The sequence below is a fragment of the Sceloporus occidentalis genome, unplaced genomic scaffold, assembly GCF_023333645.1.
Source record: "Sceloporus occidentalis isolate IW3139 unplaced genomic scaffold, rSceOcc1.0.p SCAF_6, whole genome shotgun sequence".
NCBI lineage: Eukaryota > Metazoa > Chordata > Lepidosauria > Squamata > Phrynosomatidae > Sceloporus > Sceloporus occidentalis.
Window position 1 is genome coordinate 23,480,543 of NW_028316986.1, and position 25,778 is coordinate 23,506,320.

The window sequence follows — 25,778 nt, forward strand, 5'->3', positions numbered from 1 at the left end:
TTGCATTTGGAAGGCTTAAGTCAGTGAGCTTTCTGAAGTTATTGTATGCTTTCAAGTCATTTCATTCTGATTTACAATGGGAGGGGTGTTCAGGAGTGGTTTGCCATTTAATTATTTTGAGTAGTTTTCCCTCTCCATGCGGTGATTCAACACCTGGTCTCTCAGAGTCCAGAGTATAACACTCAGACCACTACGCCATGCTGGTTCTAGTGGGTTTCTGGAGAGGCCATAAATAACATGGTGTTGTTCTGTCACTATTAACAGCAATTGGCAGAGGGTACAATGAGTGTTTGTTTCAGTGGTAGGAGTTACTGTTGGTAATTCATCAAATTAGGGCTGCCCATCCATTCAAATGAAGCAGATTTTCAGTGTGAAGTCAAAGGCAAAAAACAAAAAACAAAAACCCTACAGATTTTCAGTGTTCACTTCTTTAGCTTCATTTTTCTTCCTCATTTTTGGTGACCTTCCCTTGCTTGGAAGTTTATATTGTAAACTCCTCAGGGGAGGGACCTATACTGTTATGCTTCAGAAAATGCCATTCAGCATTACATTTATGACATTTTATAAACCAGATTTCCCAATCTGTCTCCCTCCAGAGTGTTAGAGTCCAAATACAATCAACCTCAACCAATATGGCTACAGGGGATGAATATAGTGGGGTTTATAGCCTAGCACATCTGAAGGGCTCCTAGTAAGATTGCTACTTATAACAGAAAAGCGATGCAGATGAGGGCAGGAACAGATATAAATACTTATCAGATCCATGGTCCACAGTTCATGTGACAAAGCAAATGTTTTGTAATGCAATAAGAACTGAGGTTCAATATTGTGTTACAGAGGGATCTTAAATAGAAAGGCCTGTATGCCCTAAAAAGGATACTGCTTATTTTCAGAAATCTTCAAATTCTGGATGGTCTTGGTAGCCAAGCATTCTTTTCTTATATTCTCCCCGGCCCTTGTGAAGCTTACTGCCATCACAACACTATAACAGCATTATTGTTGCTATTGTTATGTTCCATTAAGTTGGTTTCCATTTACAGTGATTATAACTCAAGAATATTCTAGGGTAAGGAATATATGAAGTGACTTTAAAAAATAATAATAATAAATTGCACATTGTTTGATTTTTCTTCCTTTCCAACTTGTAAAGCTAATCTCCCTTCCCCACCCTAATGCAAACGTCTAATTCAGCCTTTCTCAAATAGTGGGGCGGGCCCCCCAGGGGGGGCGCGAGGCTCCGTAAAGGGGCGCGCGAGGCTCTGTTATGCAGAGGTGTACTTATAACAATTTTATAGACAAATGATACTATTTACAGTCGCGCGGGGGGCGCAAAATGTTTTCTTCTTCCTGGGGGGGCATGACAGAAAATAATTGAGAAGCACTGGTCTAATTTAATTAAAATCTTCAGTATTACAGACTTATGTTTTATGACATAAAACCCTAAATAGTTTAGGCAAGTAGGGGTTTTCTCCCCAGCAAGTTGCCTGTTTTAATTTCATATTCAAGAAATATTATTGCAATAGTGAAGGATGACAAGTTTAAAGATTTTTTTTAAAGTAGTCTTGCAACACCTTAAAACCTGACACCTTTTGGAGGGGGCACTGACAGTCTCTACAGACCGGCATGATATGCCGGCCTCAGGGTAGAGTGGAAGCGTGGTGTTCCCAAGATGCACACTCCAACGCTGCCCTGATGTTGCCGTCATGCTGTGTGTCCGACCGCAGCATCCAGATGATGCCGCGCCAAAAGGAGTGTGAGAAGGTGCGGTGGCAGCAACAAAGGTGCCCTTTCCACAGCTCAAAAAGGAGCTGCTTTTTGTGGCTCCTTTTTGGGCTACAGAAATGCCAGATCAGGGCTGCAGCATGTAGTTGCCACGGCTCCAATCTGGTGCTGAAAGGGGCAGCTGCAGGCCACCCCTTAGGGGTATTCTGTTTATTCCTTGAGTTTCTAAGGGCTAGAGCAGTGGTCACCAAACAGTGCTCTTTAAGGGATTTTGGACTTCAGCTCCCAGAATCCCAGACTATTGGCCAACATGGCATGGGCTAGAGTAAACTAGCTGTAATGTACTCAGAGAAGGGTGAAGACTGCATCTACTCTACAAAATTAGTGCAGTTTCACACTTCTTGAATTGCTATGGCTCAATGCTAAGGAATTCTGGGGTCAAACTGTATTAATTCTGTAGTGTGGCAGCATCCATAGATAATAAAAGACCTGGCAACTAAGCCTTATGAGGAACCACTTTGGCAGCTAACTATGTTTAGATTGGTTAAGAAAAAGAGGCATATTTAAATACCAGAAGGGATGCTATGCAGATAAAATGAGCTTGCTTTTCTCTAATCCAGAAACTATAATACTGTAGTAGGCAGTGGTTTCAAATTATAAGAAAAGAGATTCTACCTAATCATTAGGAGAAGCTTCTTTATTGTATGTGTTGTTCTACAGTGGAATAGACTGCCTCAGGATTCCTTCTTTGAAACTCTTTAAAAAGAGATTGGAATGGCATTTTTTCAGAGTGCCTTAGTTATGTATTCCTGAATGGTAGAGGCTTGGATGAGACAGCTCTTGCAGTTCTTTCCAACTTTATGATTCTATGGACCTTACCACACAGGGCACAGAAGTAGAGTCAGTTCGCATTGGTCGATGCGTATTCACGTTATATCGCATTGGTGTTTCACACCTGTGAGCTCAGAATACCTATTGACCAATGTGATATAATGTGAATGCACTTTGGCCAATGCGTATTCACGGCGGGGTTCCGAACTGAAGGCAGCCGGTTCCTCCGTTTTGCGAGTCCGCAAAATTAGTGGATTCACGGGATCCGTATTGATGGCCAGTGCGAAATCTCTGCTGCTTTGGCTGGTGTTTACATCCAATCCGCTGGTTCTCCTGAAGACCACCAGGTTACAAATTTCCCATGATGCTGTGCTGGAATTTCCCCCTTCTCCTTCCGTTGGCCCTTTCCCCTTTCAGGATAATCGCCGGGGCTGGGGAGCTATTTTTCCACTGAAAGAGATAAAGCAGAAACCTTTTGTGTCGGGGGAGGGGGGGGAATGTATATGTATATGTGTGTATATATGTATATGTATGTATACACACACACACACACACACACACAAAGATGTGTGTGTAAGCATATACATGCAGCACTACACTTTCGGCTGCTCCACAGTTTGTGTGTATATATATATATGTATATGTATGTATATATCTATATACACACACACACAGCTGTGTGTGTACACATATAAATATGGCTTCACACTTTTGGCAGTACCACTATGTGTATATGTGTGTATATCTATGTGTGTGTGTGTGTGTATATATATATATATATATATATATATATATATACACACACACACACACACATATATATACAAACACTCAAGCAGACCGATGTGTGTGTACACATATAAATACAGCATCACACTTTTGGCTGTGGCACAGTGTATTTTTGTATATATGTGTGTGTGTTTGTGTGTGTGTATATATATATGTATATGTGTGTACACTCATACAGACAAATGTGTGTGTACACATAAAAAAGGCATCTCACTTTTGGCTGTGTGTATATATATAAGTATGTATGTATGTATTTATGTGTGTGCATACACACACACACACACACATACACATATACAGATGGTGCATACCCCTTTTGTAAGTGGCTTAAGGCAGCAATTCTCACAATATTACGCGCTAAACAGTGACCTCATTCTTCACCCCAGAAGTTAAAAATGTTGTGCCCCGTTCAGAGCCCCACAGAGCATGCGCAAGGCTGCCGATGCGAATCGGCCAATACACATTGTATTGGGCTGGTGTGGTAATCCAATCTGCACTTGCCTCACTTTGCCTGAATACGCATTGGCTGATTCGCAAAACCTCGATTCAGAAGGCCGCCCAGGTGTGAAACAACAATGCGATATGATGCGAATACGAATCGGCAAAGCGTATTCAGAGAGCACGGGTGTGAATGAACGATGCGATATAATGTGAATACGCATCGACCAATGCGAACTGACCCTACTTCTGTGCCCTGTGTGGTAAGGTCCCTTGTCTGTACGCACTATTTACATGTCAGCGCTCTTGTTCTGGGATTCATCCCCCTTGTCCTAAGGATTGGAGCAGAGGGACCAGTTCCTGAGATTCAGAGTCAGGCCCTGAGATCTGGCAAAATGTGTTTTATCTTCTATTTTTATTGAAGATTCAGAATTTTTAGAACTGTGATTACGTTCTTCCATTTGGGGCTTTCAGAATGAACTGAAAGTTCCATCTAAAAGTTGAGTAGAAGCTTTTCTTCAAAAAGGACAGGAGAAATCTGCTGCATTCCAGCTATTTATATACTTTCAGCGGTTCCTGACTACAGACATTGACTCTGCACTATATTCTTCATATTCTTTTGACAGCAATCTGACATGTACCTATGTAGGCGTAAGATCCCTTGAACTCAGTAGGAGTTCCCTCTGAGTAAGAATGCACAGGATTGGGCTGCAAAACACATTCTGAAAGTCCGCTTAACAAAGGACTTCTTGAAAACTATAATGCCACTAAATCTAAATAATTTCAACAGAAAAAAAGCTTCAAAATTCCTTCTTTTTTTCTTTTGTAAAACTGGAGTCCCTAACCTAGAATCATAGTTGGCAGAGACCACAAGGGCCATCCAGTACAATCCCCCGCCATACAGGAATACACAAACAAACATTCCTGACAAATGGCCATCCAGCCTCTGCTTAAAAACTCCCAAAGAAGTAAACTCCATCACACTCCAAGGCAGCATTTCCCCGGTCAAACAGCTTTTATCGTCAGGAAGTTCTTCCTAAGGTTTAGGTGGAATCTCTTTTTTTCTGTAGTTTGAATCCATTGCTCCATGTCCTAGGACTTTATCAGACAAGGGAAATTGGAAGTATAATCCAATGGCAATCCGAATGCAATCATGGGGTTTAAGGTTATTGCGTGATAGACTACCACACGCAATTTCGGACAATGGGAAGTCAGTCCAAACGCAATCATGGGGTTTCACGTTATTGTGTGAGAGATGATCACACGCAGTTTTGGGCAATGGCAAGCTATTTGGGGACAATGGGAAGCCAGGTCGAACGCAATTCGAATTCACGTAAACTCGCTGAACTAGCAAATTCACGTAAATGCATTCTGGTCCCACTTTCTTTTCATTCGCAATTAAGAGAAATTCCTCCTGTGTGATAATGCCCCTAGTATCTGGAGCAGCAAAAAACAAACAAACAAACAAAAAACACCATGTTTGCTCTATCTTCAATATGACATTCCTTGAAATATTTAAACAAGGCTAGCATATCACCTCTTAACAGTCTCTTTTCCAGGCTAAACATGCACAGTTCCCTAAGCTGCTCCTCATAGGACATGGTTTCCAAGACTTTCATCATTGTGGTCCTCTGGACGTACTCCAGCTTGTCAATATCCCTCTTGAATTGTGGTGCCCAGAACTGGACACAGTATTCCAGGTGCGGTCTGACCAAAACAGAATAAAATGGCACTATTACCTCCCTCCCTCTTGGCACTACACTCCAATTGATGCAGCCTAGGATCATATTGGCTTTTTTTAGCTGCTGAATCATGTGGTAGCCCTTCCTAGCTCTGCTCCATTTCTGTCTTTATTTTCAAGAAGACCTCTGGCTCTCATAAGAGTCCCAGAGACAATTTGTTAAAATAAAAATGCTGAATCGTTGTAGACCAAAGCTTTATTGGGGAAAAACTCAGATGCCCAGGAACAAGGAGGTAACTTGGGGCAGGAGCATCCTGAAGACTTAGGGTGGGTAAGCTGGAGGTCTGGAGAGGATGTCAAGGGAGGGTTGCCAGTGTTGTGTTTATTTTTCCTTATTTTTGTTTATTTTGGTGTTTTGTGTGTGTGCTTTGCATCCGTGTAATTTCTCTAACCCTTATCCATCAATCTGCAGTGAAAATGGTATTTTGTTGTGTTTCGTTGGGCAAATAGATGCATTGGCATTGGAGATCAGCTCTCATTCCTGCGTAGCTGAACAACTTGTCTCTGAACCACATTGTGAAACTTGTCTTTAGGTTTTCTGGGAAATGGATGCCGGAAAAGAATAATGTTTTTCAGCTCAGATCCCATCGTTGTCTTGCATTCATGTTCTTAGGCATGTTTAGCCATATCATTTTGCTTTCTGAGAAATGAGTATTTTGTTGATCATGACAGCCATTTTGTAAGTGTAATCATGGTCCAAAACACACTGCAGAAATAATCCAGTTTGAGGCCGCTTTTTCTGCCCTGGCTTAGTGTTAGGGAATCCTGGGAATTGTAGTTTATTGTGGCACCAGAGCTCTCTGACAGAGAAGGCTAAAGGTCTCACAAAAATATAGTTCCTAGAATTCCCTAGCATTGAGCCACGGCAGTTAAAGCAGTCTCAAACTGGATTATTTCCGCAGTGTGTTTTGGACCCATGTTACTCAAAATTCCAAATGTAGCGACCAGTCCATATTCTCCAAAAATAAACTGCTCGCCAGCACTAGAAACTTATTCAAAAAGGGGGATGGAGAAGAAATATACAGCTCTATCTTTGTTTATTTGTATTTATTTATTTGTATCTCATAGGTGATTGTTATTGAAATGTCTGAATCAGAAGAATTTGCTCAAGTCTTACCTGTGATCTGCAGATAAGTTACATTTAGTCTATGTGTACTCCTCTTTTCCTTTGGTTTTCAGCCTGGAATCCCTGGTGGCTCTAATTAGCAAATGTAAAATAAAGAGATTCCCTCACACCTAACATTCTTTCATAAATTACTTGCCCAACATTCAGTGTGTATCTCTTTTCAACTGCCTGATCCGCTTTAGTCAGAGCAAAGGGAACAATCACTTGCCAGGGTAAAGAGGGACAGTCACTCTGACATTTGGGGCAACTGCTGTTGTGGAATGCTGCTTGCTGTTGTTATTTGTATAAGAAACAGTAAACAAAACTGTTGTGCTGGTATAATTGTCTTCATTTACACAAATGTTATCAATAGCCAGTGGGCACAAACCTAGGATAAGAAGTTCAACTGGGATGGAAGAAGAGACTCAGAGCAAGCAAGGGTGCATCTACACTGTAGAAATAATGCAGTTTGACACCACTTTATGTGCTGTAGCACCATCCTTTAGAATCCTGGGATTTGTAATTTTACAGGGTCTTTAGCCTTAACTACCAAAGAGTGCTGTTGCCTCACAAAACCACAGTCCCAGGATTCTGTAAGATGGAGCCATAGCTGTTAAAGTGGTGTCAAACTGCATTAGTACTACAGTGCAGATGCACCCCAAGTTTGAGAAGAGGCAGCCTTTCTGATTCATCTGTCAAAATTCTTTCTTCTGTACCTCCATTAAAACTGCAATGGTCTAACATGCTTGCAGCAAAACTAGAGAGACAGGTGGGTATATAGTGGTTATTACAATATGAGGGATGAAGCCTTGATTTTATTTATTTTATAGCTTTTGAGTTGCACCAGGGGTACAGCTCCAAGAAGGGCAAATGTGGACACTGCCTCCTGAAATAAGAATTCTGTTCCCCATGGTATTTTCCTTCAGTCCACAAATTTCTAGCATTGCAGGGAGTGAGATATTAAATATTCTTCATACCTAGAGCCCTTCTATTTGCTGTGTTTGCATTCCCTTGGTATCTTTTGTTGTCCCTTTTCCTTGGATGCCTACACACTACTTCTAAATTTTCTACAGAAATTTTAAGTTAATGCAATGCAAGACATTTGGGGGCCAAAGAAAAATTTAAGAGGGGGGCAGAATCTTTGAGGGCAATACTCTCATTTTGTCCCCCTTCCCAATAGCTATATGCCTGCATCTTTTATTCATGCTTACATAGGAACAAACTGCCTTTGAGATTGTCTTCTGAGCAGAAATACATAGGTTCTGGCTGCAAAGTGAAGAATTAGAAGACAGATAAAAATAATTAACAGGAAGGGGGAAAGATGCAGAAGTCTCCTCTTTCTTTCTGGTCTCCATACAAAGGTTAGCAATTTAAAGCCTCCCACAGTGGACAAAGGGAACCACCTTGCCAATTTTCTGTCTTTCTATTCCCTGAGATCAGGTATTTCTGCAGTGGTCTCTACCAAATTACAAGAACACTGTCAGGCTGAGGGTATTGTGTAAAACGAAAGGCTGCACCTGCTCCTTAATTTGATCAGAATAAAATTTTGCCCCCAATGCCTGAATGGATCCAGACAGAATTTCCAAAGAATAATTTTATATTGGGTGGATTTTTTTTCAAAGAAAGTATTCAGAACTGAGCAGTAACATGATCCATGTAGTGACAAAGTGAAAGCTGTTTTCACCCTCTCAATTCTTTTTCTTTCCTGCAGCTGAAATGTACATCCTTCTCATCTTCCAGGTCAATACATCATGTTTTTATTTTGTTTTTTGTTTTTTTGGAGTGGGGCGGGGGATTGAGAGGCAGGAAGATGCTTGCATAAAGAAGACACTAGCAAACATCACGGCTTTGCCTTCATTTATTGAAAAGAGAAGAACATGTGGGGGGGGGGGAAGGGGGATCATGAACCAGCATGTTTCCACAGCAGAAGTCAAGGTGGCTCTGGAATGGATGCAAACCCTATGCCCTCGCCCCAGGCACTCCCCAGGATTTTAAGGGGTCAAGCAGCAGACGCAGCTTCTTCCAACCCTCCCAGAAAGGAAGGTCACCAAAATTATAAAAACTTATGGATCCAACTGATGCAGAAAAGATGCTTTCCTCATAATCCAAGATCTACTGCAAGTAACAGAATCAGCTACATTCCAAAACAATTTCCAATTGAGGAACAGCTGACTGCATGAAAGGCAAAGGATTTTAATTTTGTTAGTTGCTTTACTCCACTGTTACCACTGAGCTGATTATTGACCCTGGAACTGCTCCTCTTCATGGTCCACCTGTCTTGACTTTACCATCTGCCCACTTGCACCTTGGCACCAACAATGGGATTTGTTCTGTCTCACTCCACCACTGATCTTATCTCAGCCCAGGGAAATTCCAATTTCCAGCAGCATGTCTGTTCAATAGGAAGAAGGGAAGAAGGTCGCTCACAAACTTTCTGGAGGACTGAATCTGTGGGGCTCAGTAGAGACTCCTCAGTCCTTCTTTGCATTTGATCCTAACAATCACAGACAGAAGGTGTTACTTGTTGCCCGGTATGTGGAAACACCATATGTCATGTGTTCTCCTGGCCCAGTCCCTCAGGACAGGGAGTCTGGTTCTGTGGTTTCAAGAGATGCATGACAGGCTGCGGCTGGGAAGTGGTGTTATGTTGTTGAGGGTCTGTGGAGCCAGATCCTGCTGGTGTGTGGTGCAAATGCTTCCTGTACTGCACAAACATGCAGACTTTGAGGACAATGGCCAGTACGTTCTTCCCCATGAAGATACCAGAAACACGGATGTCCCTGAAGAACACCATGTTACTCCCCCGAATGAAGATGGTGGTGATGTTGATGGTGAGCATGCTCAGCATTGGGTAGAGCATCATGCGGTGCGGCACAATACTGATCCCTTGCATGCTTATTTCGCACAGTGAGACACATGGGAGAACCAAGAGCAAGATATAGCAATAGAAGAACATCAGGCCTTCAGCCCAAATGGGAAGCCCTTTCTTCTGAGGCTCCCAAAGGTTTGCCTGGATGTCCAGCACATCCAGCATGTCGACAATGACCCAAAAGAGACGATTACGAAGGTCCTCTTTCTTCTTGAACGTCCTGACATACTCCATCTGCTCTGTAGCTACCAGCAGCACATAGAGGGCTGGGATGCAGATGGACAGCAGAAGAGTCAATGCCTTGCGGGCCATGAGGTCCAAGCTTTTACGGTCCGCCTTATAGTTCTGATAGATGAAGTAGACTTTGATTTCTAACACGAAGACATACAGGAACCAAAGGATCATGGCATAGCCTCGCTTGGCAGTCCTTACCTCAGCCCCAACCCAAACTGCCACATACCTCAGCACAACCAGGAAGCAGATGTCTCCAACTGAGACCATGATGCAAATGCCCAATTTCCTGGAGCCTTGGTTCTGTTCCACCAGGTAGGCATCCATCAGCACCATGCTGCTCATGATGAGTGTGGTAGATAGGCAGACATGGGGTTTGTTAACAGGCGGAGGAGGAACCATCCTGAAAAAAAGAAGACAAATATACTCATCAGTGAAACATTGAGATTTCTGTTAAAGCACAGCCCTGCACTATACTCATTCATGACACATTGGATGATTTGCATCTTTTGATGGGTATGTCTGCTCTCCCTCTCTCTACTTCTAATGACCCTTCAATTGCACAATGCAAATTCAGCTGTCCTTATATCTCAGGGGAACAGCATGGATTTAGGACTCTTAGCAGTGAAAACTACACATGGATTTTAAATTCAAGCTAGCCTGAATGCATTAAATTTGCATTCCAAGCAATAATACGTGATATGCAGGTAATAGCAGGGTGGCACCTATCAATAAGCAAAGTGAGGGAAGGAGTAGATTCTGGGTGTCATGAAAGGGCAGAAAATTGTCAGTTATTGAATTAATTGTTTTAATGGCAGAGATAGGCAAGAGGTGCTTGTAGAAAAAACAAAATCTAGGCTGTTTTGGAATATTGTTAATTTAATGTGAATAGGGGGAGATACTATTTACTACTCTGCCTCAAGCAGCAGAATATATCCATTTGGCCTTGGATAATAATACTTCATGCGTATCCAGGCTGATTTAAAAGACCAGAAAGCCCCAGATATTGTTCCTATTCTTACTGATTTTATTTTGGAAATCCGTACACGTTTTGTTTATCCCAGAATATTTTCTGTCAGCACCCGGTATGATCAGAGACTTTTTATGCTAGTTCCCCAGGGCGGTTTATTTTAGCCCAGCATAAAATTGGAAAGAACAGAAACAAAATTTGGGACTTTAAAATCAGTCTCGATATGGCCTTCATTTGGAGCACTTAGAGAGAAAGAGTTAATCAATACAAAGCATAGGGGTGGGCTCTGAGTCCTGCTGTATGAATGGAAAAGCTCCTTTTGTCTATCAGAGGTATTCTGGTCCATTGCAGGCTTTTGCTGCAGGAGATGGAAGAGGTGATTTCCCCCCTGTTTTCTCTCCTGTATTTCCCCTTACATTTCCTGCAGATCCACCAAACTTTGGAAACATTTTTTCTAAAGGTGTATGAGGCTGCAGTTTGGAAGGGGTATGGGTGAAAATTGCCTTCCTTCCTCTGCCAATGGAAACAATCCATTGGTCCAGTTCTTCTGTGGAAGATAGTATTAGTCTAAGTCCAAACCATTATTTTAAAAGAAGAAAATATGCTAACTGTGGCTGGAAGAAATGCTTAATACTTCTTAGGGTTGGCATATATAGAGATTTTTGTTTTAATTTATAAACTTAACATTTAAGAGGGGGGGGGAATCATCAGCCATACAATAAGAAATAAAATTGCCAGATAGGAAGAGGGGGAATAAACACATATAAACTCCAGAAACAATTACATTAATAAAATCTTGGCTGATCATTTAATCAGGGAAGGCTTGGCTGAATACAAATGTCTTTAGCAAAAGCTGGAAGAAAAACAGTGTTGGCCATATGCCTGACCTCAGCAGGTAAGGCCAGACTGGAAGCTGGTATGTACTCCAAATTGACTTCAGGGCAGGGCCACGCAGAACCACATGAAACACCTCTATACAGATACGGTATATATTCACATATAAGTCTAGAAATTTTAGTCAAAACACAACTTCAAAAAACCTGGGTTGACTTATACATGGGTCAATGTATCTTAACTCTTATCGAAAAACGAACCATTCCCTTCTCTAAGTAGAGTGACAAAAGATGAGAGCTTAGTCCATCCCAACAGAAGCACAGAACCCCTTTATTCTCTCCTCTGTGGTGCTGCTTCTGGCCTTTTTAAATGTTTGGGTGGGAAAATAGAAATGTGCTTTGGCATCATTTTCTTTTTCTTCATCCTTTACATCTTTTGTTACATGCCCTGAAGTTTTATTCTCGACTTACACGTGGGTGATATCAAAATCCATAATTTTTGCCCCCAAACCTGCTCTCAATTTATACATGAGGTTGACTTATAGTCAAGTATATATGGTATATGTATTAGATGACAGTCTCCAGTATGCTGAGAACAGAGTTTTAATTCTTAAGCAAGGGTCTTTTGAAATCTTTACGTCTAAACAGAGGTCAAGATCTTGCACTGGACATGTAGCCACAATATCATGGATGTGATCCATCCTCTGATCCAACCCCTGAAACCTACCTTAAAATCTAGGCACCTGTACTGATGGACAGAGTTCTGCAGGGCTGGAAAGCATGGTGCTGAAGCCTCCTGCTTTCAGCAAGGGACAGTGTGACTAGCAGAAGCAGGGGCCTCTGTGGGGACTTGTTGCAAATCCTCGTTGCAGCACCATTCACTGGTACAAAGGGGCTGAATGCACTATCTTTCAGTGCCATGCTGCCACCACCGTAGCTCTCCATCCCTTTGTACAGCTGACTAGATTTTAAGTACGGTTTGGAGACTACTTTTGTGGCAATGGTGCCACTGTCATAGTGAATATGAAAACGTTACAAGATTGTAAGCTTAGTTCACAACATCCTAACTCAGTGATGGCAAACCTTTTCAAGGCCAAGTGCCCCAATTAATGTTTTTCTGGCACCAGATGTTACCTGGTGCTGGGGGCAGGACTTCCAGAGTGGGACTTCTGCCCTCCAGGGGAGGGACTTCTGGAGCAGGACTTCTTCCCCTGCCCCTTTCCCAGCCTCTGGAGAGGAAACAGGAGGCCAGGAAAGGTCTGGGAGGAGGAGGAAGAGGAGCATGCATCTGTTCCACCTTCCGCCGGGTGCCGTTCCAAATGGCATCGCGTGCCATCTCTGTCAGCTTGAGCTTGGAAAAGTTACAGTTTTGGACTACAACATCTAGAATCTCTGCTATCCATATTGGTTGGGGAACTCTGGGAGGTGAAATCCTCATTAAAAGAACCTTTCCAAGCTAAGGATGCAAAGCGTTTTGTTAAATACCACTTGCAGGTTTTCAGATTCTCATGTGAGCAGACCTTTTTCTAACCTAATTGCACTGCAGCTGAGATTCTTCTGTAGATGCTGCTTCTCCAAGGACACATACATGTGAGTAGGAAGGAAAGTGGCATCTCTGAATCTGGGCAGTTATCATGGTTGCAAGATCTACTGGGTGTTGTTATTTTTAAATTTTGTTTTGTGTTGTGGTTATTGCTTTTTTATTAGAACCACGAGATTCAGCAAGAGGGACCTGGTGTAAAAGTCAAAAGGGGTAGAATTAAAGGCTTATGAGCCCAGGAATTACTTTTTCAATACTAGAACAGAACACTGATCACACCTTTTTCACATTAAAATATATTCCTGATTAACGCCAATTTTCTTTCAGCTATGCAGATCTGCTTTATGTCACATGTCCTGCTTTAGATTGTTATTTACAATAGGGCGGAGCTATTCCTAGAAACCCCTGCCAGTATGCCCATTGACCAGCCACTTCTCTGATTTCCTCCCCTATACTTGCTGCAGCTGAGTTACAGTTCAAATGATATTTTTTCCAGAGTTTGGATGAAGCACTTGCAGCCCTCCAGACATTGCTGGGCTCCCTCTTGCCCAAACCAGCATGACAAATAGTTGGAGATGCTTGGAATTACAATACAATAGCATCTGGAGAGCCATAGGTGCCCAACTTTTGTTCTAGGAATACTTGGAAATTGGTATTTTGTGGCAGAAGTTCAGAGGTTGCTTAGCAAACATTAAGATAACAAGAGTTTCCTGGAAGGTAACAATGCTTCTGAACTGCTAGCATCAACATTTGGGAACAAAGGATGTAACATCACAGCTTTGCACATTCCTTGTGCATCACTCTATGCCTCAAATAATTCAAGTCATGAGCTACTGAAAAGTGGAGCCTATCCTACCGAGCAAAATGGCTTTTGAAACACAGAAGTACTCAAGTTCAGCTTATTCTTCCATGTTGCTGCAGGTGTCAATGGCAGAATCATGTATTTTCTGTGCCTCTGGCTCTCACACATCTATTAGTCACACATGATATTGGGAAGGTTGTAATGGTGAGGTTTGTTAAGGCTGCTGTTAAGTTGATCTTTAAAATGCCAAGGATGAATGCTTTTGCTGCGATGAGAGACCCACGTGCCAGAGAGGCATTAGCAGAGTGAGGGAAAGGCTGAACTGTATCATAATAGGGAACAGCATGAGAAGGGAATGAGATGCTGAGTGAAAAAACAAGGGGAGAGGAAGGAGATGAGAACCTATCACTGTTTTTGAACAGATAGGTTGATCACAAATGCACATGCTGCCAAGTGGCATAGGCTGCAGGCAGTCATTCAGCTCTTGCATGTGGAGTCATTGCTTTTTTTTTTCTGACAGAACATGGTCAGCCTAATATGATAAAGGGCAACCAGCCCTCCCATTCAGCAAAGTGGGGCAGCCACCTTATGGCTGCCAATATTGCAGGCTAGTCGTGAAAGTCCCTGTGAACTTTGTATGTTGCAATCTTCACTGTGAATCCTCTAATTATATGTGACAAGGAATTTACCTCTTTTACAACAGCTGCACACTGGGTTGACATTTTTCATTGAAATATCTGCCACAATTGCTTTCTTGGTCAGTCACTGCCACCTAAGGACCCATCAGTACATGGGTAAGTTGAGGGGGTTTTGCCAAAATATTCATAATCTTTCATCTCATTTGCCTTTTTACTATCCATTCTCCCAGTCCTTTTTTGATCTCCTTATAATAAGTTCTCAGGGTGCATGTGCAATATAGAAATAATGCAGGTTGACACCACTTTAACTGTCATGGCTCCATCCTAGGAGTTTATCAGACAAGGGAAATTGGAAGTATAATCCAACGGCAATCTGAACGCAATCATGGAGTTTAACATTATTGCGTGATAGACTGCCACACGCAAATTCGGGCAACGGCATGCTATTTTCAGGCAACGGGAAGCCAGTTCGAATGCAATGCGTATTCACGTAATTGCGCTAAACTAGTGACTTTAAGTGAATGCATTCTGGCCCCACTTTTTTTCATTCGAATTTAAGAGAAATTCCTCCTGTTTGATAAACTCCCTACAAAATCCTGGGATTTGTAGTTTGGTGAGGCATCAGCACTGTTTGGCAGAGAAGGCTAAAGAGCTTGTAAAACAACAAATCCCAGGATTCCATAGGATGGAGCTACAGCACTTAAAGTAGTGTCAAACTCCATTATTTCTATAGTATACATGCACTTACAGTCCCACCACCCTAAATAATTCAGTGGCATCAGCAAACCTGGGCTGCATCTACACTGCAGAATTAATGAACTTTAACTCTGCTTTAACATCCATGGCTCCATAATATGTAATTCTGGGATTTGTAGTTTTGTGAGACATTTAGCCTTCTCTGTCAGAGCTCTGGTTCCACAACAAACTACAAATGCCAGGATTCCATAGGATGGAGCCATGACAGTTATTGCCATGTCAAACTGCATTAACTCTGCAGTGTGGCAGCAGCCCTGGCCAGTTTCTATTTCACCCTAATTTCAGCTTTTTTATAACAAGTTAAAGCACCAGGCCAATACAGATCCCCAAGGTTGCTCAAATCCCTCTATTGTAAGAACTGGGCATTCATTTTTACTTCCTGTCCTTTAAATAATTTTCAGTTCCATGACAGGACTTCTCCTTTTATCCCACGACTAAGTTTGAACAAAGGTCTTTACTGTGGGATTTATCAAAAGTATTTTGGAAGATCAGAAAAGCAATCTCTACCAGATCACTTCTGTCCATATATTTATTGACCCTTCTAGTATTGACACTTCTAGTAAACTCTAAAAAGTTAGTGAGGCAGGACATACCTATACAGGAGTCATGCTGAATCTTCTGCAGGACTATATGCTTGTTGATTTTATCCTTAATAACAATTTCCACCAGTTTACATCAGACATTAAACTAACTTGCCTATAGTTCCCTGAATCTCTTCTAATAGCTCGTCCACACTGCAGAAATAAAGCAGTTTGACACCACTTTAACTACCGTGGCTCCATCTTGTGGAATCTTGAGATTTGTAGTTTGGTGACGTACCAGGGACATAGCTAGGATTTTAGGAAAGGGGGGGGGGTCCAGACTAAGTGCCACCATTATAATGGGGCTTGGGTGCAGCGGCGCAGCAGCACACACCACTCATTTTTCTAATGGAAGGGGGGGTCCGGACCCCAAGAACCCCCCCCCCTTGGCTACATCCCTGGACGTACTCAGCCTGATCTGTCAGAGAGCTCTGGTGCCACACCAAAGTACAAATCTCAGGATTCTGTAGGATAGAGTCATGGCAGTTAAAGTGGTGTCAAACTGCTTTATTTCTGCATTGTGGATACACCCTTCGTCTCCCTTTCTGAGAGTTCAGAACGTAGCATCACTCCAGGCAAAAGCCTTCTATACCTCAATTAACAAAGTAGATATATTTTTGGGCATTACTTCTCTAACACAGGATTTGGTACCAGAAGTGGAAATAATAAAGAAAGAGCAGGATTAGGTTCCAGGGTTTCTTTCTTTCTCTTTCTTTCTTTCTTTCTTTCACTAGAATCCACTTTTCTTATGATTCTCATTTTGATGGTAAGACATATAGATCTATGATTCTTTAACACACTGGGAGAAGCTGGAGAGACAGGTTAATCTTCTTTCCCCTTTTCTCTCTGTTTCGCTGCTCATGCATGCTCAGTATAAGATTCTGGAGACAGCTGCTGTTTACCTTATTAGTTGTAGGGTAACCAGGCACACTCAGCTACAGTCGAGGAAGCATTAAAAAACTGTAAAAAAGAGCTCCCTTATCAGAGGTGTTGTTAAGTGAGCTATTTCTCTATTAAGAGTAAACTCCCTCTTAAGTCACTTTCCAGCCAGAAAGGCTCTTTTCTCTCCCTGCATAAAATGGAATACCACTGAAGCCTCTGTGTCACTACAAAGGCTTCTCAGAAGTACTGTCACTTGACAAGTTCAAAGCAGCTTCTTAGCCAATGCACACATGATGGACAACCATATGTATTTTACCAGCATCCCTACAATGTTCACATATAAAAGAAGAAGGATCTATTCTTTACATTAAAAGTGGGAGGGGAATGAAACCATCATTCAATTTGACTCACATTCCTCCATTAGGTATTCCCACCCACCCCAATCTTTTGTCAGAGAAGTGAAGCAGAATGGGAGAAAATTACTAAAAACAAACTCTTCCAAGTCAGTGCTCTCTAGATCACAGAATCATATAGTTGAAAGAGACCAGAAGGACCATCCAATCCAACCCCCTGCCATGCAGGGAAATACAATCAAAGCACTCCCTAACAGATGGCCATCCAGCCTCTGCTTAAAAACTTCTACAGAAGACTTCCGCACACCCCAAGGCAACATATTCCACTGTGAAACAGCCCTTACTGTCAAGTTCTTCCTAATATTGAGATGGAATCTCTTTTCCTGGAATTTGAATCCATTGCTCTGTGTACTGCTCTCCTAGTCTCTGGAGCAGCAGAAAATAAGCTTTCTTCATCCTTAATATGACAACCCTTCAAACATTTAAACATGGCTATCCTGTCACCTCTTAACCCTCTCTTCCCCAGGCTAAACATATCCAGTATATTTTTTGTGGGTTTTTCGGGCTATGTGGCCATGTTCTAGAAGAGTTTATTCCTGATGTTTCATCAGTATCTGTGGTTGGCATCTTCAGAGTACCATTCTCTAAGATGCCAGCCACAGATGCTGGCGAAATATCAGGAATAAACTCTTGTAGAACATGGCCACATAGCCCAAAAAACTCACAAAAAACTATGGATGCCGACCATGAAAGCCTTTGGCTTCACATACCCAGTATGGCTTCCACACTCTAGATCTATTTAAAGTGGTGGTCGGTGGATTGGTAGGCAGTCTGCAATGTATTTGCAGCAAGTTTTTAGGAAAGCACATTGGGGAAAAATCTCCGCCAGTCCCACACCTCAGAGAGCTTAGAAATTAGAAATAATTAATTAAAATGTATGTGGTTTCAATTGTTAATTTCATGATCATTATACATTTGGTCTGAACAAAATGGAATTATAGTTTTGAAACATTATAAATAAAATAAAATATTTGCACAAAAGCAGATAAATGCATTTACATTTGGACTGTCTTGTGAATTTGTGAATCCAAGTTTATGATCTTTGTGCTTCTTGGTTGAGCAAAAAGAAGTAATTTTGAAATATTATAAATTAAATAAAAGGCATATTTCAGTATTACTTCAAGACTATCATGTGCATTACTTTAGGGGTACCCTATTATTGTCTCAGAAGCCAAATTTCAAAAGGAAGCATAAATGTATGGGCAGAATTGTTATTTCTACAGTTATCTGCTAGTGATCAAAGCAGCCTGTATCCATTACCTCAGAAACCCTTACAACAATCTTGATCCCCTAACAAAATATAGAGAGCATTATTGTCCCCATTTTACAACTGAAGATTCTGCAGCTAAAGGAAAATGGCTTGTTTAAGGTCATGCTACATGGGAGGGGGAACATCCAAACTGACTTTCATGCAATGCAGTTCTGTGCACTGTTATTTGGAAAAATGCCCCATGGACCACAGTGGAATTTACTTCTAACTGAAAGTGCAAAAGAGTGGGTGGTTAGTCACTATATAACACTAGATCTTCACAGTTTTAGTTAGAAAGGGCAGTAGCTGTAAGGATGCCTTTGATGGGGGAATTGGGGATTTATTTAGTGATTTCTTTGAGAAGACAGGGTAATGGCATGCACAACTGCAGGTGTGGGAAGCTATGTGAGCACCAGCAAAGACAAGGAGAAAGCAACAAAAGAAACAACTAAGCATATAGACAAGGGCAGAAAATAGCTTGGCACATAAATGAACCCAAGATCAATGCTGCTAACAGATCTGCTTAGGGAGAAGGGGAGGGAAAATAACCCAAAGGAAAGCAGAGCCCCAGGAAAACCAGAACAGCTGAACAGTGTCCATTGGTAGCTTCTATGTCAGTGGGACAATGAATCTTTTCTGGGTTTAATCTGAACTTTAAAAGAGTTATCCAAAATTCTGAAGTTTGGGATATTAATGTTCTCACTAAATCCAAGAGTGGATTCATCATATACACACACACCTCACCAACATGGAAGTTGCCAGCTACCACGGCAGCTAAATGTCTGGGTTTTCTGAAATACACTCTTTTTCATACACTTGGAGGTTCACCACACAAGAAAAACGAGTACTGGCCGGTGAGTACAAATTGTCTATGTTCTCTTTATTGTTCTTTCTTCTTGGCTACATCAGATTCTCCCTGCCACATGCCTAAATCCGTTGATAAAGATGGCAAGAGCCCTAAGCAGGAGCAATATTGGAATAGATTTGTGCTGTCCTGCATTTATCCTTCTTTCATGTGTAACTGGTTTTTAAGAGCAAGGTATTAAGTTGCACCACCACATTAAGTAGTAAGCAATAAAACAGCTGTCAGAGACCTAGGGCCAGATCAAGTTGAGTCAATATGCTTCTCCTGCTCAGACCTAGTCCTCAGTTGACTGTAACACACATGGACAGGTGTAGACTAATCAGCCTTCACACTGGGACTAAGAATAGCTGCCTCTAGTGTACCATATATTTACGGGTAGGTAAAGGCAGCTGGTTAACACAAAAAGGAGCTAAGCAGGGGTGGCATCTATGGAAACATTTCTTTAGTTCAGAGAGTGCTTTTCCCCCGCCAAGAGCACTCTCTCCTTTGCTAAACCAGACTATCTAAGCAGTGAACAAATGAGTTTGTCTAGGACAGAGTTTATGAATTCTCAAAGCAAAACCTAGGAATAATCTTAAAATAAATGTTTATTTGTGGGGGAAAGCCTGTAAGAAAATAAATGAAACAGGAAAATGCTTTATTAATATATTCTGCAAGTTTAGAGGCTGATGGTAAGTATAAAGCACCCATTCTGCCTAACACACGCGGTGTAACAAAAGCAATGTTGTTGTTTTTTAAAAAATAACTTCCTGGAGCTTTAAGGCAAAGCAACATTGTCAGAAATGACTTGAAGGCAGACAACAATAACAATAACATTGCAAGCCCATTTGATTTAGAACCAACAGAAGCCCTTAGTCAAAGTCTATATTTTGGAATAATGGCTTATGCAGCAAAGACTGGGCAATTTTTTTAAAAACCCAATAATCTGATTAGAGAAATCAGTTTTGGACTCCATAGACTATCTGTGTGGCTGTCAGATAGAATAGAACAGACTGATCAAAGAGTAGAAGCATAATGTATTTAAAAGTCTTGTACCTCATCTCAAGGCTCTCTGATTCATAACCTCTGGGCTTAAAGTTAAGCATGCTGTAGGAATATATATGATGCAGGAGCCCACCATTTTGAGGAACGCAATATAAATGACACATGTTTTAAATATAGTGCATTACTTCTACATTTTGTTTACAGGTGCATTTTTCATACTTGCTGGGAAAAGAAATGTGTAAGTTGCACCCTTACATTCCAAGATGTATTACTTCTCCGTGAATGGAAATCTGGAAAATCAAGTAACAAATATTTCTCTTAAATTGTTACCACATGTCACTTGTCACTGGTGGCTCTGAAATTACTGCTGTGTTACAAAGATGACTGCTTTGATATTGCATCTGACAGTAAATCAAGTAGCCTGCTCTAGTTTACTTAAGTGATATCCTAGTGACTGGAAGATATTATGGGTAGCAAAAAGGTAGGAAGAGTCAACTACTATCTTCAGTGAGTTTTGTGTGTCTCTGTGTGTATATGTTTAATTTCTTATTTTTATTTTATTCTATTTATTTACATCTTCTTCTCACTCTTGGTCCTCTAAGGCACACCTGACCTGACTCTCACCAGGACTCTTAGAGTTTATCCATTTGAGCATGCAGTTTGCTCAGGGCAAGAAAGAAGCAAACACTGTTATTAGCAAAGTTATTTGTGTTAATGAGCATCAGCAAAGCAGATCTAAATTGCTAAACAAAAAATAATGCAAGAGCTGGCCTAGACATTACATTTACCATGTGGAATCGGTATTCTAGTGGGAAATTTTCTATCCTCCCTTTGCAGGATATGAACTGAAGCTGGTCTGGGGTATCTGTGGCCATAAAGACCCCAGACCTAGCAGTCCCAGGTGGTAGGGCCAATGATCAGGAATGGAGGGAGCTGTTGTCCCGCAACATATGGAGGGCTGCAGGTTCCCCATCCTGGTTCTAGAGCAATTTGAAGAACAGAAATGGACCAACTCATGAGGTAAGTTTCAAATTATGCCACACCCTGGTGTTCTTTCAACAGGAGATACAGCATGTACATCAGGCTTCTAGGAAACAGGTGTTGTTCAGATACTATACATGGAGCCAACAAAGCCATTTTTCTTCCCTCCTTGCTAATCTCCCGTCTGAAATATACCACCATTGAGGCATCATGGCTTCTCTTCATGTTAGGAACAGAGAGGCACCAGGTCATTGTGACACAGCAAGGATTCCCTGGGGACTGACTGGTCTCTGGAGCCAATTTGGTAGAATGGCTGAATGAATGATGAGTCCACATCCCCTCAAACAAAGCAAGATTTATAACAGCTTTGCCCAAACCAGCACCCTCCCCAACTCAGCACAACAATTCCTATCATATTTTGTCAACATCCCTGCTGCTCGAGGATGACAGGAGTTGCAATCCAACACATCCAGCAGGGAGTGCTAAGTTGGGAAAGGCTGATCTGTGTGATAAAAGAGCAAAGGGGCTCCACCACAGCTATCCCACCCTGTCCTCTTCAGCATTGCAAATGAGGCTTATTTCCAGATTGCATGGTAAAGCTTTCACAGTTTCACTGATGGAAAAAATAACCTAGCGGAAAGGTTATTGCCTAGCTTGCTTTCCACATGGCAGCGGCATCATAAGTAAAGCATAATGCCTTTTCTGCTCTCTCCCCCATTCTCTGTGTTTGCTGCCTTGTACATTGCTCCAGTTAAAAGACTATGCCAGAGGCATTTAATCGAATCTGGACAGAGAGTCTGTTCAAAGACTACAATGGAGACATCCTGCAAGCTGGCCAGGAAGTTTCCCACTCCTTCCCTCCACAGCTTCTTTTCACCGGCCGGCAGCACATGCCCACCTGTTTTCAACTCACCAGGGCTCATTCATTCGTACGATTGTACGACTGCCACTCACTGCTGAACCTGGGTCAGCTTTTGGCATTCAACCACAATTGCAGGGTTTTCAGTAGTCTCGGAAGAGGGCAAAAGACAAAATGCAACCCAGGCTCAGCTTTTAGCACAGGGAAATGCCCAGGCTAAATTCACTGCAGCAGAAGAGGCACTCAGAATGGGAAAAATCTGTCACTGGGTCAGTCAGGTGAATGCGAGAGAAGGCAACCAAAGCTGCTGAATACTTCCCTCAGGAGCCCAAAGCACTCAGCAGAAAAGCAAAAGGTGGATATGGCCATTCATATACACCACCTTTCTTTATTGAGACTCTCCTAGATGGGTCAGACTACAAATCCCATTGTCCACAGGTCACATTGATTGGGTGATGGGGTTTGTAGTACAAAAACATCTAAAAGGTGCCAGGTTGGGAGAAGGCTGATGTACACAACCAATCTCTCTCTGCACAGCTTATGGAACACATTTGTGTGTGTGTGTGTGTGTGTGAGTGAGTGAGAGAGAGAGAGAGCTGTTCTAGTTTGCACAGATAATGATAATACGTATTCTCAAACTGCATGTCAGGTGGTGAGATCTTGTAGCACCTTTGAGCCCAACTAGTTAGTCTCAAAGGTGCAACAAGATCTCTCTACATACTGGTTCTGCAGACTAACATGGTTATATCTTTGCATGCCAGGTAGGAGTTGTACAACTGCTACCCACAAGTCATTTCCTCTTTCAAGACAGCAGCCAGCCGGAAGAATGGGGAGAAACCATTTGGACTGGGAGCAAAGGAGTGCCTCCTTTTTGAGCTTGAACCGCTTGCCTGCCATCTCTGGATTCAACCCTTGGCTTCAGCGCTGCGGCCCCCAACTCCCTGGCCCACTCTCAGCCCCTTCACAAGCTGCTTTTTGTACAATAAAATTGAAAAAGCCACAGAATTACTCACTGCCTCTCTGCTTCGAGCCTAAAAAGTGCAGGGCATGTGCCACCTTTGGTACAGTGCCCCCGTTTCTCATGCAAAGTGACAACCCCAGATGAATTTTGTTAAGGATTTCGACACACACACACACACATACACACACCCTTTCCCTCACTTTTTTGGACCTGCACAACCACACTGGGGTGGCCGTCCCCACATTTGCTGGAGTACCTGGCAAGTTGTCATACAAATTTGCCTGGGCTCTAGAGTCCATCCTTTTACAAAAGATCTCTCCTTTCAAGGCACCTTACCCATCCATCCACGACAGCAGCCTTGGGCCATTTGCCTGCCTGCTTTGGGTGCTTTCCAAAGACATGCCTAATGTTTTTTCTTCTTCTTTTCCCCCCTTTTAGAAATAATAACATCAACCCGAGAGAGAGAGAGAGAAGCTTTTGGGTGCTTTCCAAAGAAATCCCTCATGTTTTCCTTTAAAAATAATAACCTCAACCACCAAAAACGGGGGGGGGGGGGGGGAGATCCCATTGAAGAAAGAGCTCGGTTTGCAGGATGGGATGGATTCCTCTTACCTAGTGCTGGTCTTGGAAAGCTTGGGATCCCTTTTCTTCTTCTTCTCTGGAGGAGAAGGAAGATTCTGTGTAGAAAAGGAGGAGGAGGGCTCTTGACGTGATCCAGTCGGTTGATCAGCTGGTGGAAAAAGAAAGAAAGAGGGAGAGAGAGAGGAGGGAGGAGGTGGAGAGCAGAGAGGGATCCACTAGCCCAGCCAGCCAATGAAAGCGCCGCCAGTCCTGCGCATGGATCCCGGGATCAGTCCACTCCAAGAGATCCGAGGGAGGCAGGAAAAGGTGGAGGGTAAGGAGAGAGAGCGAGGGATCCACTAGACCAGCCAGCCAATGGAAGCACCGCCAGGGGATCCCGGGATCAGAATCCACTCCCAGGGATCCTCCTCTTTCTCCCAAAACCCCCCCAAACTGGCCTGGCCCGATCCCCCCTTTTCCTTTTCTCTCCTCCGCAGATGCCCTCGCCGCAAAGGAGGACAGGGCACTGCAAAATGGAGGACATTCCAAGAAACCAAAGATAGAGAGATGACCAAGCCAAAGCTTTAAAAACCCCTCCTAGAAAGAGAACTGCCTCCTTCGTGGTCCAGCTCCAAATGGAGGGCGTTTGGGGATTCCTCCTGAGAGAGAAAGGCTGGGAAGGGAGGAGGGTCCCGGTCAGCCTGAGCTCAGGGCCCCTTCATGCTCCTTGGTCCTGCTCAGAATGGAGGGCCTTTGGGGATTCCTCCTGGGAAGAAGGCGGCTAGGAATGGAGGACAGGTCCTCTCCCTGATCGCTCCTTGGTCCTGCCCCAAATGGAGAAGAAGGCGGCTGGGAATGGAGGACGGGTCCGGGAAAAGAAGGGAACACCTGGTCAGCCCGATATCAATGTCGATGGATGCTCAAAAAGGAGGACATTGGGGCATTCCTCCGGGAGAGAAGGCTGAGAATGGAGGACAGGTCCTGGAAAAAGGAGGGAGTCTGGTCAGCCTGATATTAATGTCAATCCAGGCTCCAAATGGAGGGCGTTTGGGAATTCCTCCTGGGTCGAAGAAGGCTGGGAATGGAGGACGGGTCCGGGAAAAGGAGGACGCCTGGTCTCCTCCTCCTCTGAGGCTCCTCTCCCTTTGCTCCTGCTTCTCCTTCTCCTTTTCCCAAGCGAGGCTGCTCCAGCGTTGCCTTGCGCGCTCCCCTTGGCCTCCTCTCCCTCTTCGCCAAGGGGCCAGGAGGGGCCCCACTCGCAGCCCCAGCCCCAAAGCCCTCGGTCTTCTCTTTTGCCTCAGTCTCCCCTCCCAGCTGCCTTTCCCAAGCCCTGAAGGGGCAGGAAGGAGAGGAGGGGAGGGGAGGGGAGGGGTGTGTGTGTGTTAAAAAGCAACACCCTCCCACCCAAAACACACACACACACAAAGAGAGAGAGAGAGACACAGGCAACGGCGCAGGACTTTCCCCTCAGTCAGCTCCTCTCCTTTCCTCTCTGGGGCCTTTCCCTCCACAACTCCTGGCTTCAAGGGAAGGAAAAGGCAGGGAAGGGGAAGGGGAAGGGAGCCGCCACTGCTGCTGCTGCTGCTGCTGCTGCAGTCTGGCAAAGGCTGGGACTGGAAAGGTTTGTGGGAGCCTCTCTGTGGGTCTGGAGAAGGGAAAAGAGGCAGTGGCTGAAGGTTGGGGGCCTCAGGAGGAGGAGGAGGAGAAGGAGGAGGAGGAGGGCCAGGGGAGTCAATAGGGGAGGGTGGGTGACACACCCTCAAGTAGGGTTGACCAAAGGTCCTGACCCCAAAGGAAGGCAAGGCAGTGGTGTCACCAGGGTTGGGGTCAAGGTGTCTGTCACCCCCCCTCCATTGAGCTCCTCTCATTTCACTCCAGACAGAATCAGTGAGGCTTTTTTTTTTTTGCCCTAATATTCCTTGTAAACTGCAAATCCCCAAATTCCTCCATGTGTCACGCTGAGCAGTTGCAATAACTAGCAAAACTCAAACTTTGAACTCAAAATTCAAATCAGGGTCCATGGTCTGCTTCCTCCCCCCCGCCTCCCCCCCCCAAAAAAAAACACCCTTGGTAGTTTTTATTTGCACAGGCTGGGTTTGGGTGGTTTTGGTGCTTTTCAGGATTGGTAGCAAACTTTGTCCCAGCAGACAATGGATCACTCATTAAACAGACCCCCT

The 25,778-nt window shown here is 43.2% G+C and overlaps 1 pseudogene across 1 annotated transcript; it reads right to left on the reverse strand.

The window, feature by feature from the left end:
- Positions 1 to 8,489: 8,489 nt before the first annotated feature.
- Positions 8,490 to 24,809, reverse strand: LOC149310509 (transmembrane protein 121 pseudogene; annotated as a pseudogene). The gene is made up of 2 exons (XR_016281580.1): positions 23,653 to 24,809; positions 8,490 to 10,129 (listed from the first exon to the last, which is right to left on the reverse strand). The product of XR_016281580.1 is annotated as a transmembrane protein 121 pseudogene (transcript).
- Between the last annotated feature and the right edge of the window lie 969 nt (positions 24,810 to 25,778).